The sequence below is a fragment of the Peromyscus leucopus genome, chromosome 6, assembly GCF_004664715.2.
Source record: "Peromyscus leucopus breed LL Stock chromosome 6, UCI_PerLeu_2.1, whole genome shotgun sequence".
Taxonomy (NCBI): domain Eukaryota; kingdom Metazoa; phylum Chordata; class Mammalia; order Rodentia; family Cricetidae; genus Peromyscus; species Peromyscus leucopus.
Window position 1 is genome coordinate 119,501,751 of NC_051068.1, and position 14,037 is coordinate 119,515,787.

A 14,037-nucleotide genomic window follows, 5' to 3' on the forward strand; every position below is an offset into this window, starting at 1 on the left:
CAGATCTTAGCAGCTGTTAGCCATTATCAAGTCAATGGCTTTTCATGTCAGATACGTAAACATTATTAAACATTAACCAGATCTTTGGGAGTAGAACATGGCAACATGTGACAATGTCATTGTCTCAATCTATTTTCATAATAAATTAATGATAAAAACTTATCATAACAGGCAAAACATTTAAGACCCCTCTATTTTCTTGCAGTTTTGGGGAGATGAAGGCTGCAGATATTGAGTGCTTGGCTACTCTCATTAAGTACATTCAAATCTGATTATTACTCGTTGAGATGAGCTTTTAAAGTGTGTTGTTCTGATATGCTCAATGCACATGCAGGCATTTAATGTGTGAGAAAAGCTTGCTATATAAAATTGGTGTCAGTTTTTTAAAAAGAGTTATCATTCAGCTATTTTAAATGACACACAATATGATCACCTGTAATTGGAAAACAAAGATAAAATTCAAAATACGATCATCTAAAGCTAAAGAAAACTGGAGGGAGGGATGGAAAATTCCCTAAGTACACTTCCTGCCTGCTGAAGAGCAATCCTTGTCTTGTTTCCCAGTGCCCAGGCAGTGGTAGATCTGTTAGTCTCGTTGATGCTGTCTGTTGTGTTTGGCTCTATCTAGTGACTTTGTAGAAAGATTTGCTGCAGGAAAAGCAAAAGACTTCACAGACAATTCCCCACCACTATCTCCATCTTTGCCCTGACTATTTTCAGTTATTACAGCAATGCACCAACCAGACTGCACATGGATAAACTTATCAAATATGACTTTGCACCACTGTGTCTTCTATATGCAACACCAAGATTGACTGACATTAGTGTTCAAATATTTGGTGACCAAATTGCTTCAGAAACACCAGACTGCCAATATAGACAATGAACACTTAAATATTACTGTAGAGTACAATTGATAATTCTATTTTACTCTATTTGGCACATCTACCTACTATTTTCATTTTTCTGGTCAATTATAGTAACAGCTTCCTCGCTGACTGTTTTTGCAATTCTCTGGCAACACAGTCATGGAACCATAGAAAGGCCTTGTAAGCCTGTAGTGTTGGTTCTGTCTCTTAAGAGTATGCAGTCAGATCAAACAAAGGTAAGTGCACTCAGCAACCAGACCTGGATTCTCCAATCAAAGGAACCAGGGCTCCTAAACAGTGGCTGATCAACAATAAATATTGATATTACATAAATGGATGAAATTTAAAAGAACCTCCCCTGAACACGTCAAAATTTACTTATGTAATCTCCTCACATGGATGAAACTCCCAATCCCTAAGTATGTCTACAAATCATCATTTTGTGTGTGTGTGCATGTATGTTTAAGTGAAAAGACAAGGTGACAGAGTAGCTTTTTGGTTGCAAACATCTGAACAGCACACCTCCAGTCTGTGAGTCGAGATGGCAGAGTGTTGAGTATTGACAATAACCTGCAGCTTTGTGAAACAAGAACAGAATTTCTCTCTTGTTTTTCCTCTAAAAGAATCATCAGTGCATCTATGAGAAAAATCAGACCATTGCAAATTAGTAGGAGGTTTACACAATAACAGACCAGAAGTCTCAAAATCCATGTCATTAAAAACAGACAGACAAGGAGAGGCATCAATAGCCGGAGGAACCTCTGAAGACACAATGGCAGTATGTGAGATGATACCATACATGTAGACCTGAAACACAGAAAGGAAATGATGCTTAAACTACAGAAATATGAATAAAGTATAGTTGTTACTTGACAGTAGCTAATCAGTATTATTTGTGGTCAAATGTAAGAGTAAAGGACAGAATCGATTGGATGTAGACTGTGCACACACCTCAGCACTATTTGCATAACAATTATAACTGTCAAAATCTAAAATTACTCTAAATGAAAACTGTTCATTTAAATATTTATTTATTTTGAGACAAAATGTCACTATGTAGCCCTGGATGGCTTGGAACTTAGTATGTAGATCAGGCTGCCTACAACCTGTGAAGATTCACCTGCTTTTGCTTCCTGAGTGCTGGGACTAAAGACAAGTGCCACCCTGCCTGTTTCACAGAAAACTTTAAAGCAATTTTACTTCACTAAAGTTCACATTCAGCAAACTTTATTTTGTTTTAAAGTGGATCACCTGGCTTTATTATCTTATTGAAAAATCTAGCAATTTGCACAACTCTCTGAGAAACAACCACACTCGTCATAGTGGCTGCTAGGATTCTACAGTCTGGGTCACTTCTCCCCAGTCCCTCCCTGGGCCCTGAAACCTCACCATTACCGTTACCCTGTTATTCTTTGATTTCCCATCATACTGGCTTTCTTAGTGCTCCAGAAACCCATTAGTCACCTCCTATCACCAGACCCTTTCTTTGTCTTTTCTGCTTTCTAGAGCACACTCATCCCAGAAGAATACAAGTCATGATCCTTTGCTCTCTGCAAGGTTTTACTCAAAAGCTAGCCTCCATAAGTGGCATTCCTGTGCCAGGTCATATCTGGAAGGAGTCTTCACTGTTGAAGACTTTCTCATTGTTCTGGAGCTCAAAACTTGATCCTTAGTTTAATCCTCTGGTCTATCATGCCTGTGTAATATTATAACTGCAATAGTTTTGAAATCAAGTAAGAACTGTGAAAATGGTAATAGTACGAACAGAAGGCTTTTCACTGTGTGGTAGATAATAAATGGATACACAAAATTCCAAAATCTTAAACTATTGTAGTGACTTCCAGGTTCCTAAAAATGAAATATAGGGGAGCTAGGCCTAGTGAGGCAAGCTTCTAATCGCAGTTACTCCAGCACCTGTGGCAGGAGGATTCCAAGTTCAACATGAGCCTGGACATCTTAGGGAGATTCTGTCAATAACAGAAAAAAAAAAGAGGCCTGTAGATATGGCTTAGTGGTAGGTTATTACCTCTCATATGATACCCCCTAGGTTCAATTACCAGTACCATAGGAAAGAAAGAGGGAAGGGAGGAGGAAGAAGGGAGGAGGAAGAAGGGAAAGTAAGAAGTGGATGACGTGGATCTATTACTGTATTGATATCATCTGCCTGTAAGTAGACATGATCAAGAACTCACTATCAGGGCCTGGGGCCTTTGAGGTACACACTGAGGTCCACTTCGTGTCACAGGACTCATTGAGAAGCTTAAGGGACTCAAAAGATTGTAAATACTTCCTGTACCTTATCTTTACACTCATCCACAGTGCAAGAATCTTAAATGGTCTAAAAGAATCCCAGTAGCATATCAAAGTTTTCCTGGACTTGGAAGTCGAGTTGCCTTCGGAAAAGTGTTAGCATCTTTCACTGCTTGCCTCAGACACTCCCAGATCCATGTGTAGTGAAAATCTCTCTTCTGATGTTCCCCTTTTCCCCAGCATGGGTGTATCAGCAATGAGTAAAAAACAAAACTTAGCTCATTGACTCCTCATAGCAGTGCCGCTTTGCAGGGAGTGCTCGCTCGTCTAGAATGCCTACAGGTTTAGCAGAGCATAGAACAGAAACAAACAAAGTGATAAAGAATTACTCAGGGCAGGTTGCTTCAAGACAGATTACAGAAAATTCCATGCATCACTTTCATTGGGACAAGAAGGTGATGGAACTTTCCCCCAGGGGAGAATCAATCTAAAGCATTTTCTTTGGCTTAACGAACAATTTCCTGTCACTCTGCTTCCTGATTTGTTATGTAACTGACATCATTAAAAATTATTGCTACTGTTAACAAACAGTCAGCAATCACTGTCTGTAGTCTAGACACCCAACAATGGAAAAACAACTGCAGCGGGTACTGAAGAAGGGAGACCAACCCATCTAATGCTGCCACCCTCACTGAGACCAATATGAACAAAATTTTATGACAGTGATGCTAACAATGGTTCAGGCAATAGTAAGATTTACAAGGAGGGTGTTAGAAATCTCCTTTCAGAACTTCCAGAAGAAACAACCACTTACAGTGTTAACTAAACTGAGTTCAAGTTGTCCCATAGAGGACCTGGCGAGAGGACCTTGATGGATGTTCAAGATTGATGGTAGCTACAATTTGTTAGGAGTGTCATGTGTGCTAGTCATTCTGAGTACTTTATATGCACATCCTTGTTCAATTTCAAGATGAGTACAAAATGTGTGAGAAAGAATTAGAAAAATGAGGTGCAGAAGGCTAGGTAACTGGTCCCAAATTACACAGCCTGAAAGTGGGGGAAATAGAGGTGAATCTGGCTACAGAGTTTACACCCTGTGAGCAAATTACTGAATTATTATTATGTTTAATGATTCAGGATGTCGGCTTCCCTCTTACTGTTATTGACTGTGTCTCTGTAAGATTGACATATTAAAATCCCTCAGGCAATGCTATTAAGAGGTGGAGCCTTCAGGAAGCAGTTAGATCATGAGGGATTTCCATCCCTGAGTGAGATTTACACCTCTGTAATAGAGTCTCCAGTGAGCTTGTGTTTGTTCCACTCCATGTGTGATGTGCAGAAAATGTTTATTATGGAGCAGAGAATGAGTCTGCCAATGACGGGATCTTGTATTTCCCAATGTCCCAAAGTGTACACAGTAAATTTCTGCTGTTTATGTCACCTAGGCGATGGTAACTAGTTATAGGAGCCCAATCAGATATAAAAAAAATATAATTCTCTCTACAGTCTATCATGCATATTATCAATAGATTAAGCCTCATAAGCAGCAAATTTTTGCTTCTATTTGAGGTAGAAGAGTAAATAATGGATTTTCTATTTAAAAGTTGAATGCTCTGAGTACAGAAGAGAAACTTCATAAGGTCTTGCTTGTTAAGGTGAGATAGTATCTATTTTTCAAATTGCCATAAGAAACAGTACATGTCACAGTACTTTGAAATCATAAGGCAAATCTTAGTTTTCATTTTTCTTCAAGGTTCTCAACATCTGGTCTCAACTTTAACCTATACCTTTCTTGATGTCCCAGTCTTTTCCTAAACGGACCTTTATGATATCACTGCTTAGAAGAGTTTGTGTGTGACTCTGATTTCTTCCAAAATAGGAAAGGAACAGTGGTACTAGACTTCTACTGGTCCACATGCCCTGCCACACATGTATCTCAGTCATTACATGATCTTATCATGTAACTTTGACTGCTATAAAGCTGAAGGTCTAATAAGAGTCACATGATGTCAGAAGGAGCCTTAGTGGGCTCTGAGAAGTAGTCAACTTGCACTGTTTGTGGACACCAGGCCTAGTGTCAGTAGTTAATAAGGAGAGACACAAAGACAGTCAACCAACCAAGGAGCAAATAAAACCTCAAACCTGGAGAAACAGAGGAAAGAAACTAGCCAGAGCAGCTTGTTTAATTAAACATTTCTGTTACATAATTTAAACTCAAACTGAGATCTTAATAAAATAATAAAAAGAAAGATTCTTTGAAATAAAAACAAAAGATAATTATAAGTTACCTCAATAAAATAAAAGGAAATTAACTGAATTATGGAACCCCAGGAATGAAGCCAACAATTTCATAATGATATTAAATCTGGCAATATTAGGAACAATGGCTGCCTACTGGTGCTGAGCAAGTATGAGATCAGTCTAAGCTGGCTCAGGCAGCTTTGTTATATGGACCAACATCTATTAATCTATTTTTAATATGTTATCCTGATAAAATTTTCCATTTTACATGTATACAATAATTTTTACTAGGATATTCATTTGCTTATTAAAATACCATGCTTTTATTTTTGTGTTTTTTATTTTTAATAATGACCCAATAATAACTGTAGTTTTTTTTTAGTGTAAATATAATTCTTTCCATTGAAAAACCTGTCAAAGCATAAAGAAGAAAAAAATCACCCAAAGGACACATATCAGAATGTTGAGGGTTACTAGGAGTAAGTGTAAATATTGAGAGTTAATTTTGCTTGTTGCTATTAGTTTTTATTATCAGGAAAGTTGATCACTACAAAATATCCCATCTGTTCTTCCAGCGGCCCTTCAGAAGCTTCCTTCTCTAAAAAGTCATCAGAGAACTCAGCTGTAATGACCACCTTTTCCTTCCTATTATAACTAAATATAAACCTCAAGAAATCACTACTGTCACCCCCCCCATGCATACATGCACACACACACACACACACACACACACACACACACCTTAAGGAGTGCTCCTTGGAAACCAGAAGGATACAATGACAAAGGCTAGAAGACCCAAGGCTTTGAAGACAACAGAGGAACACAGTGCTCCCTCCCAAGGCTCATCTCTGGTACTGATAATTTGTTCTCTCTGCCTCAGTTTCTTCTGTAAACTGAAGTTTATAATAATGTCAGCTTTCTCAGATTACAGGAAGAATAAAATGCGTCTATGCATTTGAGCTCTCAGAAAAGCATGGCCAGTGGACAGGCATGAGGCATTAGCAACTATTAGCATTCCTGGTATATCATATGTGTGCACACTGTTTTTGTAAAATCTTATTTTGTAGTTTCTTAGTGGACTTTTAATCTTTACTTTATCATAGGCTCTTTGAAGTAAAGTCATAGCTCATGCTTATTTATGGCTTTTATAGCACATTGCACAAAATTTTGCAAAGAGTAAGTCTTTGCTTAAATATTAATTGAATTCATCAGTAAATTCACGCATGGTATAGAAAAGCCTTAAGCTCAGATATTTTACAAAGAAAACTGAAATTTAGATATTAACATGTGTCCTCATCGTAGACTGTAGACTCTAGGTGCTGTCTGAAAGAAATAACAAAGCACAGAGATTATGGGGCGAGGGGGATGATGGCGGTCCTGCTGTTGATGTTCTGAAAGCAGGGCAATGCTGATCAGAGCTGCCACCCTTTTAGTAATGGATCGGGTTTCTGTTTATTTATTATTTCCCTTTACAATTCGGTGTTTATTTTACCTAATTATGCTTTACAACATGGATTAAGTGCTTGAAATCTGTTCTAAACAAGTATCTTGCTTTTGTATATAAACAACCCTGCTTTGTTATTTCCCAGGGATTTCCCTGGGTCCAGTCCAAAGGTTGTAAGTCCCTAAGGGGGAGGAGAAGCCACTTCTTTTGCTGAGGTTCTCTATGACTTGGCCTCACAGGGAATGATGCATTCAGGGAGCCTGAGGAATCTCGACCCACAATTACATACTTCTTACTGACTTAGTTTTAACAAACAGTACCCTGAATTAATCTACACTTGAATCCCTCAACTTGCCACTGAATGATTCATGGTTATTTAATTTGGTTCTCTATCAAAACATTTACAAGCATAATCTTTTAAGTATTGTAAGTGTATCACTGGGCTTATTTAAAGCTCCTCAATTCTGTTCAGTACATTCAACTTTGCCAATGAAAAGATTTACAAAAATTGATGTATCCTTATCCAACTTGAGATTGGACAATATGTGTAAATAAGAATGTCATCTGATATGACCAAATGTCTTCCTTATTATGCTCAGTATTTAGGATGCAGAAATGTCCAAACAAGTTGGGTGAATTTTACTTTCAGAAAGACAAAGAAGTGAGGGGAAGCTTCGCTTTCCAGCTCTTACTCTTGAATGGTGAAGTCTGAGCCATGGGTTCTTCATTCTGATACCAGTGCAATAATGCTACTCACTTTTTAACGTAGATGATGATCTGAACTGACAGTGTTTGGATACAGCTGAGAGCAGCTGACTTATCAGGATTTCAACTGTCCTTGTGCAGCCTGTAACCAAATAGAAGTAGAACCAGGAAATCCAAAAACTCCCATCTGTTCCACATGGACAGATTGTCAAAGACAGGGCCAGCATCAGCATTCCCAACCAGTCTCATTGAGGAAACTCCCTCATCCCACATGATAGTTCTGAAAGCGATGTCATGATAGAAGACAAAGTTCCATCATAAAATGCAAATTTTTATACAAAGAAAAGCAAGGGCTATGGCTGCATATTGAATCAAATAGTACACAAGCCAATCAGTTTGACTGAGGCAATGTACAGTAAGCCAGTTCCGCTGACTGGCCTTCAGTAAGAGGGACATTGGAAGGGTCCTTATTCTAAATCAGTAGGCAGGACATTATTCATTTCTTTGAATTCCATGTCAGTCTTTTTTTCATGATTTCTTGACTTAGAGAAAAGACAAACAAACAAACAAAAACCCACAGAATTCAGAGAATGCTCATGCTTAAGGAAAAGAGCTTCGGTATTATGAACATGTTGTATGAAATAAGAGTTTGCTTTGGCCATAGACAGCAGGGTTCTCCCTCCCTGAAAGAACATTTTTACATTCATTTGTAAGTCATGGAAGTTTCACACGTCTTTTTCTTTCTGTCTTTTTTTTTTTTTTTCAGCAAAAACTGGTCAAACAAACCAACAAAAATACATTTTCTTCCTGAAAAATGTGAGCAAATGTCAAAAAAAGCAAGCACTTAAGTTACAAGAGCCCCCAGGCAAATGTAACTTCATGCTGGGTTTATGCCGCTATCATAAACATCGCACCACGGGAGATCACTAACAGTACCCCTGACCAAGCCAGTCATGTCTTTCCGGAATTTAAGGCATAATTGCCTTAATGAACCCATACAGCATTGGAAAAGTTTCCAGTGCAGAACCATGCACTCACGTAAATTGTGTCCCCATTATAATGGCTTTCTGTGTTGAGTCACAGAGTATTATGCATTATTTTGTCAGTTTAAGAGATAGTAAGCATCAGGTAAATGATGGATTCTGAGTAGATATCTAGACAGCCATGTGAAGATTGTTTTCATATTTTTCTTAGGCTGTCAAATGAGTCAGGCAGTGTCTGTTATACTAGCTCAAGAATTAAGAATGCCATTTTATGTGCTCCAGTTTAATTGTGGAACTGGACAACAGAAAGGAGGAAAGTGGGTAAGCAATCCGGTGCACATGCACACTCCAGGGGGGGAAAGTACTTCCTCAAATCAACCTTCTAATATGTTGGCACTGTTGACTTTTGTGAGTCCTTGGCTATTAAGCTTCCCTCTCTTGCTTTTTCTGCAACACTATTCCTGCAACCCAATACTTTCCTAGGTCAGGAAGTGCTTTAAATGTCCTTGCTCAGTTTTACCCTAGAATCCTGCACTCCAAGGAATAGAAGAAGAATAATTAAGCAGTCACAAATCACCCTGAATATGTCAAACAAATGCTTTCCAAATTCCCATAAACAAAACTTAGTCTCTTTATCATTAGCTATTTCGTGTTTTTTTCTTCTCTTATTATACATTTGCAATAACAATTTAGAGATGCAATTCCTCAAAGTTCTCATATGAGTGGGACTCCTGTAATCAAAAGTCATATAAATATGACTACAATTAAATGTTATTTTTTTTTGAGTTGCCTATTAGTCCTTTGGAGATCTTGATTGATTTCATCCCTCTACACAGCACTATTTTAACTTTGGCTATTCATTTGAACAAAGGGTGTTTCATAGTGAAATAATACAAATTATTTTAGTGAGTAATATACCTAATTACATTTATACTCAGGGACCTCACAACCCCATTGATGTGAGGTCAAGGCATTATTCCTCCATTTTAATTCCTTGGTTTTGATATATGGTCTCAGCATTCATGTTAAAAGGTATCTGTCTTAGCATACATACCCTTCACTATTGTGACAGAATGTCTGAAACTTGATTGTAAGCAATAAAGAAATGTATTATCTCACTATTCTGGGACCTGGAAATGTAGATCTAGTTTCTTGGGTGTCCCTATCCTTAGACATCAACTCCTCATTGTTGTGTCATGGAAGAGTCCAACTCATGATTTTTGAGAGACATATTCAACTATAACAGACCCTGAATGGAAGAAATGTTTACTGTGAGATCAACAATATATGTACATATGTAGGAACCAGTATCTCCCTTAACCAATCAAACTGCCCTAATTAGATTGCATTTTCATATCCCACTATAGAGTCTCATGATTTTGGTCCTTGGAGAAGAGGTATTTTTCTCTACATAAATTAGAAAACATCTTGCTTTGTCTCCTAACTACAACTAGATGGGTTTCTTCTTGTAGAGCTTTGTGTTTTTTAAGAGTATATGCACCAAAATAGGAAGAAATGTCATATATATTCTGCTAGCTTCTCGGGGACATCCTGCTCTGAAGTTTGGGCTTCTTCCTGTAAGAGCACTGTCCTATCAGTTCCCTTGCGGGGAACAGCTGCAGTGTTAGGAATCGCAACAAATGTTGGCCACCTACTTCATTTTTCATGCCCTCCATTTTCTTCATCACTCACTTATTTTTGCAGAGAAGCTATTTCATTATAAATTTGACTCCAACATCATTCATAAGAGTATTTAAGATACATAGCAAAGTATAATCTGAATTTGAAAGAAAATTATAGTCACAGAAAAACCCTTGGAGTTACAAAGCAAATCTATTACCATGAAAGATAACAATTCCAAACTTAGAATATAATATTAGAATATAATGGTGTTTCAGATATTTGTATTTAAGTTTTTTCCTCTTATACCAGTTTTGAAAATTTTACATTTAGGCAGGTTTGTGAAATTATTGCAAGCAGTGGGAAAGACAAATTTGTAGTAGAATATTATTTTAAGGTATGTTACTTTTGTTTACATTGCATTTGTTTAACTCTTTGAAGCTGTGTTACTGTGCCTGTATAAAACACCTGATGATTTAATAAAGAACTGGCCAATAGCAAGGCAGGAGAAAGGATAGACTGGGCTGGCAGGTAGAGAGGCTAAATAGAAGGAGAAATCTGGGAGGGGATGGAAGATCTAGCAGCCAGAGCAGGAGGAGAACTCCAAGGGCCAGCCACCCAGCTATACAGCAAGCCACAGAGTAAGGGTAAGATTTACAGAAGTAAGAGAACAGGAAAAGCCCAGAGGAGAAAGGTAGTTGGAATAATTTAAGTTAAGGAAAGCTGGCAAGAAACTAAGCCAAGGTAAGGCCAGGCATTTATAATTAAGTATAAGCCTCTGTATGTGATTTGTTTGGGAGCTGGGTGGCAGCCCCAGCCCCGCCCCCCAAAAGAAAAAGAGCCAAAAAGCAACAACAACACAAATCTGAAAACTCAACATTATCATTTTATCTTTTCTTAATTCTCAATGAATACCAAGTTACCATGTCGCACAATCATATTTAAATTCTTCCATAATTGACCATTATGGGTCTCACCATTATGTGAATTACCAATAACAATTTCAGCCAGAGTTTCTTAAGTTTTATTATTCAAAACCCAATTTTTGCCTGGGAAACTTTTGTACAATCTTCAGAATTCAGATATGTAAAATAGCTACACAAGTCAAATACTTATTAGTAATGACTTATGAAGTAATTCATTTTAAGCAAAATATTTGGCAAATGTATATTTTTAACATTTACTAAAAATGAATACAAATATAAATTTTGACGACACATATATGTTCATTTATTTTCATATGAAGAAACGGATCTTAGCTAAATATTTAATATTGTAGAACATCTTCAACAATTTCCAAAGTCAACTAAAATTTTGATTTCACAGATGCCAATTCTGAGAATGTATGCCATTTTGCACAAATACATAGTGAAAAATAGCAGATATATGTTTAGAGAAATTTCAGATATCATTGAAATTTCAGACACCATGGAAATTCTGGCCTGATTCCAAATCAAATTTCATTTAACAATTTTTAATGGCATTCAAGTCAGGAATGCAACCAACTATTTTTAGCATCAAACATTGTAATCCAATACAAAGATATAATAATTTGGTACTTATACACTGGGGAATGACAGTAGAAAAACATGAATGGTTTTTTTAAATTAAATCATTATTTTTTATAATCAGAAATACTTTGTATGAGTAGTAAAAGCATTTCAATTCATAACACAATCCTCTCTAATCTGGCTTGAGAAGTTTCAGGCAGTTCATAGGGGCTGCAGAAAATGCAGCAGGCCAAGTGTCCATGTTCAGAACCAAGGCTACAGTGATGCCACTTGATGCAACTTGGGTAACAGATAACACACACACACACACACCTCAGACTCACTTTACATTAGGTTTTGAACTAGTTTTTGGTAGTTACGCATTCAAGAAACATTTCCCATTGCCAAACCTTTCATGCCTACTTTATTCAGTTTCAGGCTGTGATGTGCAGTTTAAGATCCTGGGGTTTATGCAGTGGATGGCACAGGCTCTGATGTGTTAAAACCTTTATTTTGGATTCCTAAAGCACAGCACTTGGCCACCCTTTGGCTTAGAATACATTCCTAACCCCAGCCTTCTCCTCAGGCACTGTCTCCACATTATTAGAAGGCACCAGTCTAAACCTGCTATCTTACTCCTACCTACAAATGTTTATCATGTAAAGTGATTGACTTCTGTCTCGAAAATGCTCCAGTCCTACAGAAAAGAAAGCATTATCAGTAAAGGCTTAGAAAAGCAGAGAAATCATGACAGTGACTGGGTTTGTGAGATGAGAATCTGGAAGCCTTTCAGATATTCAACCCTGCCACACTGCAGATGTGAATATTCTCAGATGCAGATTAGCACAGTGATAAAATCCAGGCCTCAGTGATGGATCAGATGCAGGCTCTATACTCTGTCAATGTAAAGCTGGGTGATTTGTTAGCTCCGTTCTATTGAGAGATGTCTGTCACTTTCCAAAGTATTTATACATACTTCTTTTTACTAAAGTAAAACAACTTGCAGTTCTTCATTTTAACCATGGCAGATAATTTCCTTTTTCATCACGGGCAGTAACTGGCCAGTAATACAAAGTAATTTTGGACTAATTTGCACAGCTGGCAGCATTGCTCTGCATTCTAGTTTTGGGTCTAGGCATTCCTGGAAATTGCAAAGTTTCATTGGTAAATATGGGCTTATATATTATAATTCTAAAGGTTCCATGGAAAATTTCATCATACCTGCCTCACAAGAAGGTAATTGACGAGAGGATACCACATGTTTGAGAGATGGAAGTGTTTTCTGAGATCTTGAGTTAGAGAAATAGAATCTAGACCTTTCTGGCCTTAGTAATCATATGCTCTGTAGAAAACACCATAATTATTTCTTAGCTTAATATAATGACTGAAAGAATTTGGGAAACATCATTGTCAGTTCATCTTTCAAAGGAAGGCTCTTTATATTGATTCTCTTAATTATTTTTCTCAAGCGTCACAACACAGCTAAATTAATGGTCTCTCAGGGAAATGATTGAGAATTTAGTAATTCTTAGGTTGATTCAGAGATTCAAAGGATAATAAGTTTATCTGGCTTATTTAGTTAAACAGTCAATTAAAGGGAAAATAATGTCTGTAATAAATCATTTAGTTTAGTTCGATATACTATTTGATGTTTTGTTTTTTAAATGTATGACATTAATTCACTGGTCAACTGTGGTTGGTGAGAAGGGGTGTTTCTTTTCTCTAATTCATATAAAAGACTATTTTTCTCTTTAAACTACTTCCTTGTTATTCTGAGATGACCAAGAATTTCTTGAACTCCATATGTTTTCCTGATGGTAAAGTAATTCTGGTATGTTTCAGCTCCCTGCGATTCAGATAGATAAAAGCCAATTATTTTCATTCATCTTCAGGACTCCATTGATTCAGATGCTTGAATCAAACATCCTTTTATTTAGAATTCCTTTATGTCTCTATTAATAGTTTAATTCTGAAATGCTAGAAGAGAAACAAAGAGTAACTGGGCCCAAAGTCAAAAATTATTATTGTTATTATTATTCTAAATCATTCAAGTGATATTAACTCAATGTTAGGTCATCACAAACCTCTGTTAACTTTTATTATCAGTCAAGTAAGCGGGAGAGAAAAGAGAGGGGGACTGTGTGTGTGTGTGTGTGTGTGTGTGTGTGTGAGAGAGAGAGAGAGAGAGAGAGAGAGAGAGATTGAGAAAAAGAGATTGAGATTGTGCATATCATTTAGTCCAGATCATGTCATGAATCTGTCAGTGCCTACATCACAGAACCATAGCATTATGTATTAAGTGTAACTATAATTGATGTCAGATAAAATAATTTGGTACTAGGATGTAAGAGGAATAAAACAGTAAAACAAATCCAGTGTTATAAAACGTCATAACTATCCTTCCAGTTCATTCATTTATTACATTGTCAATTACC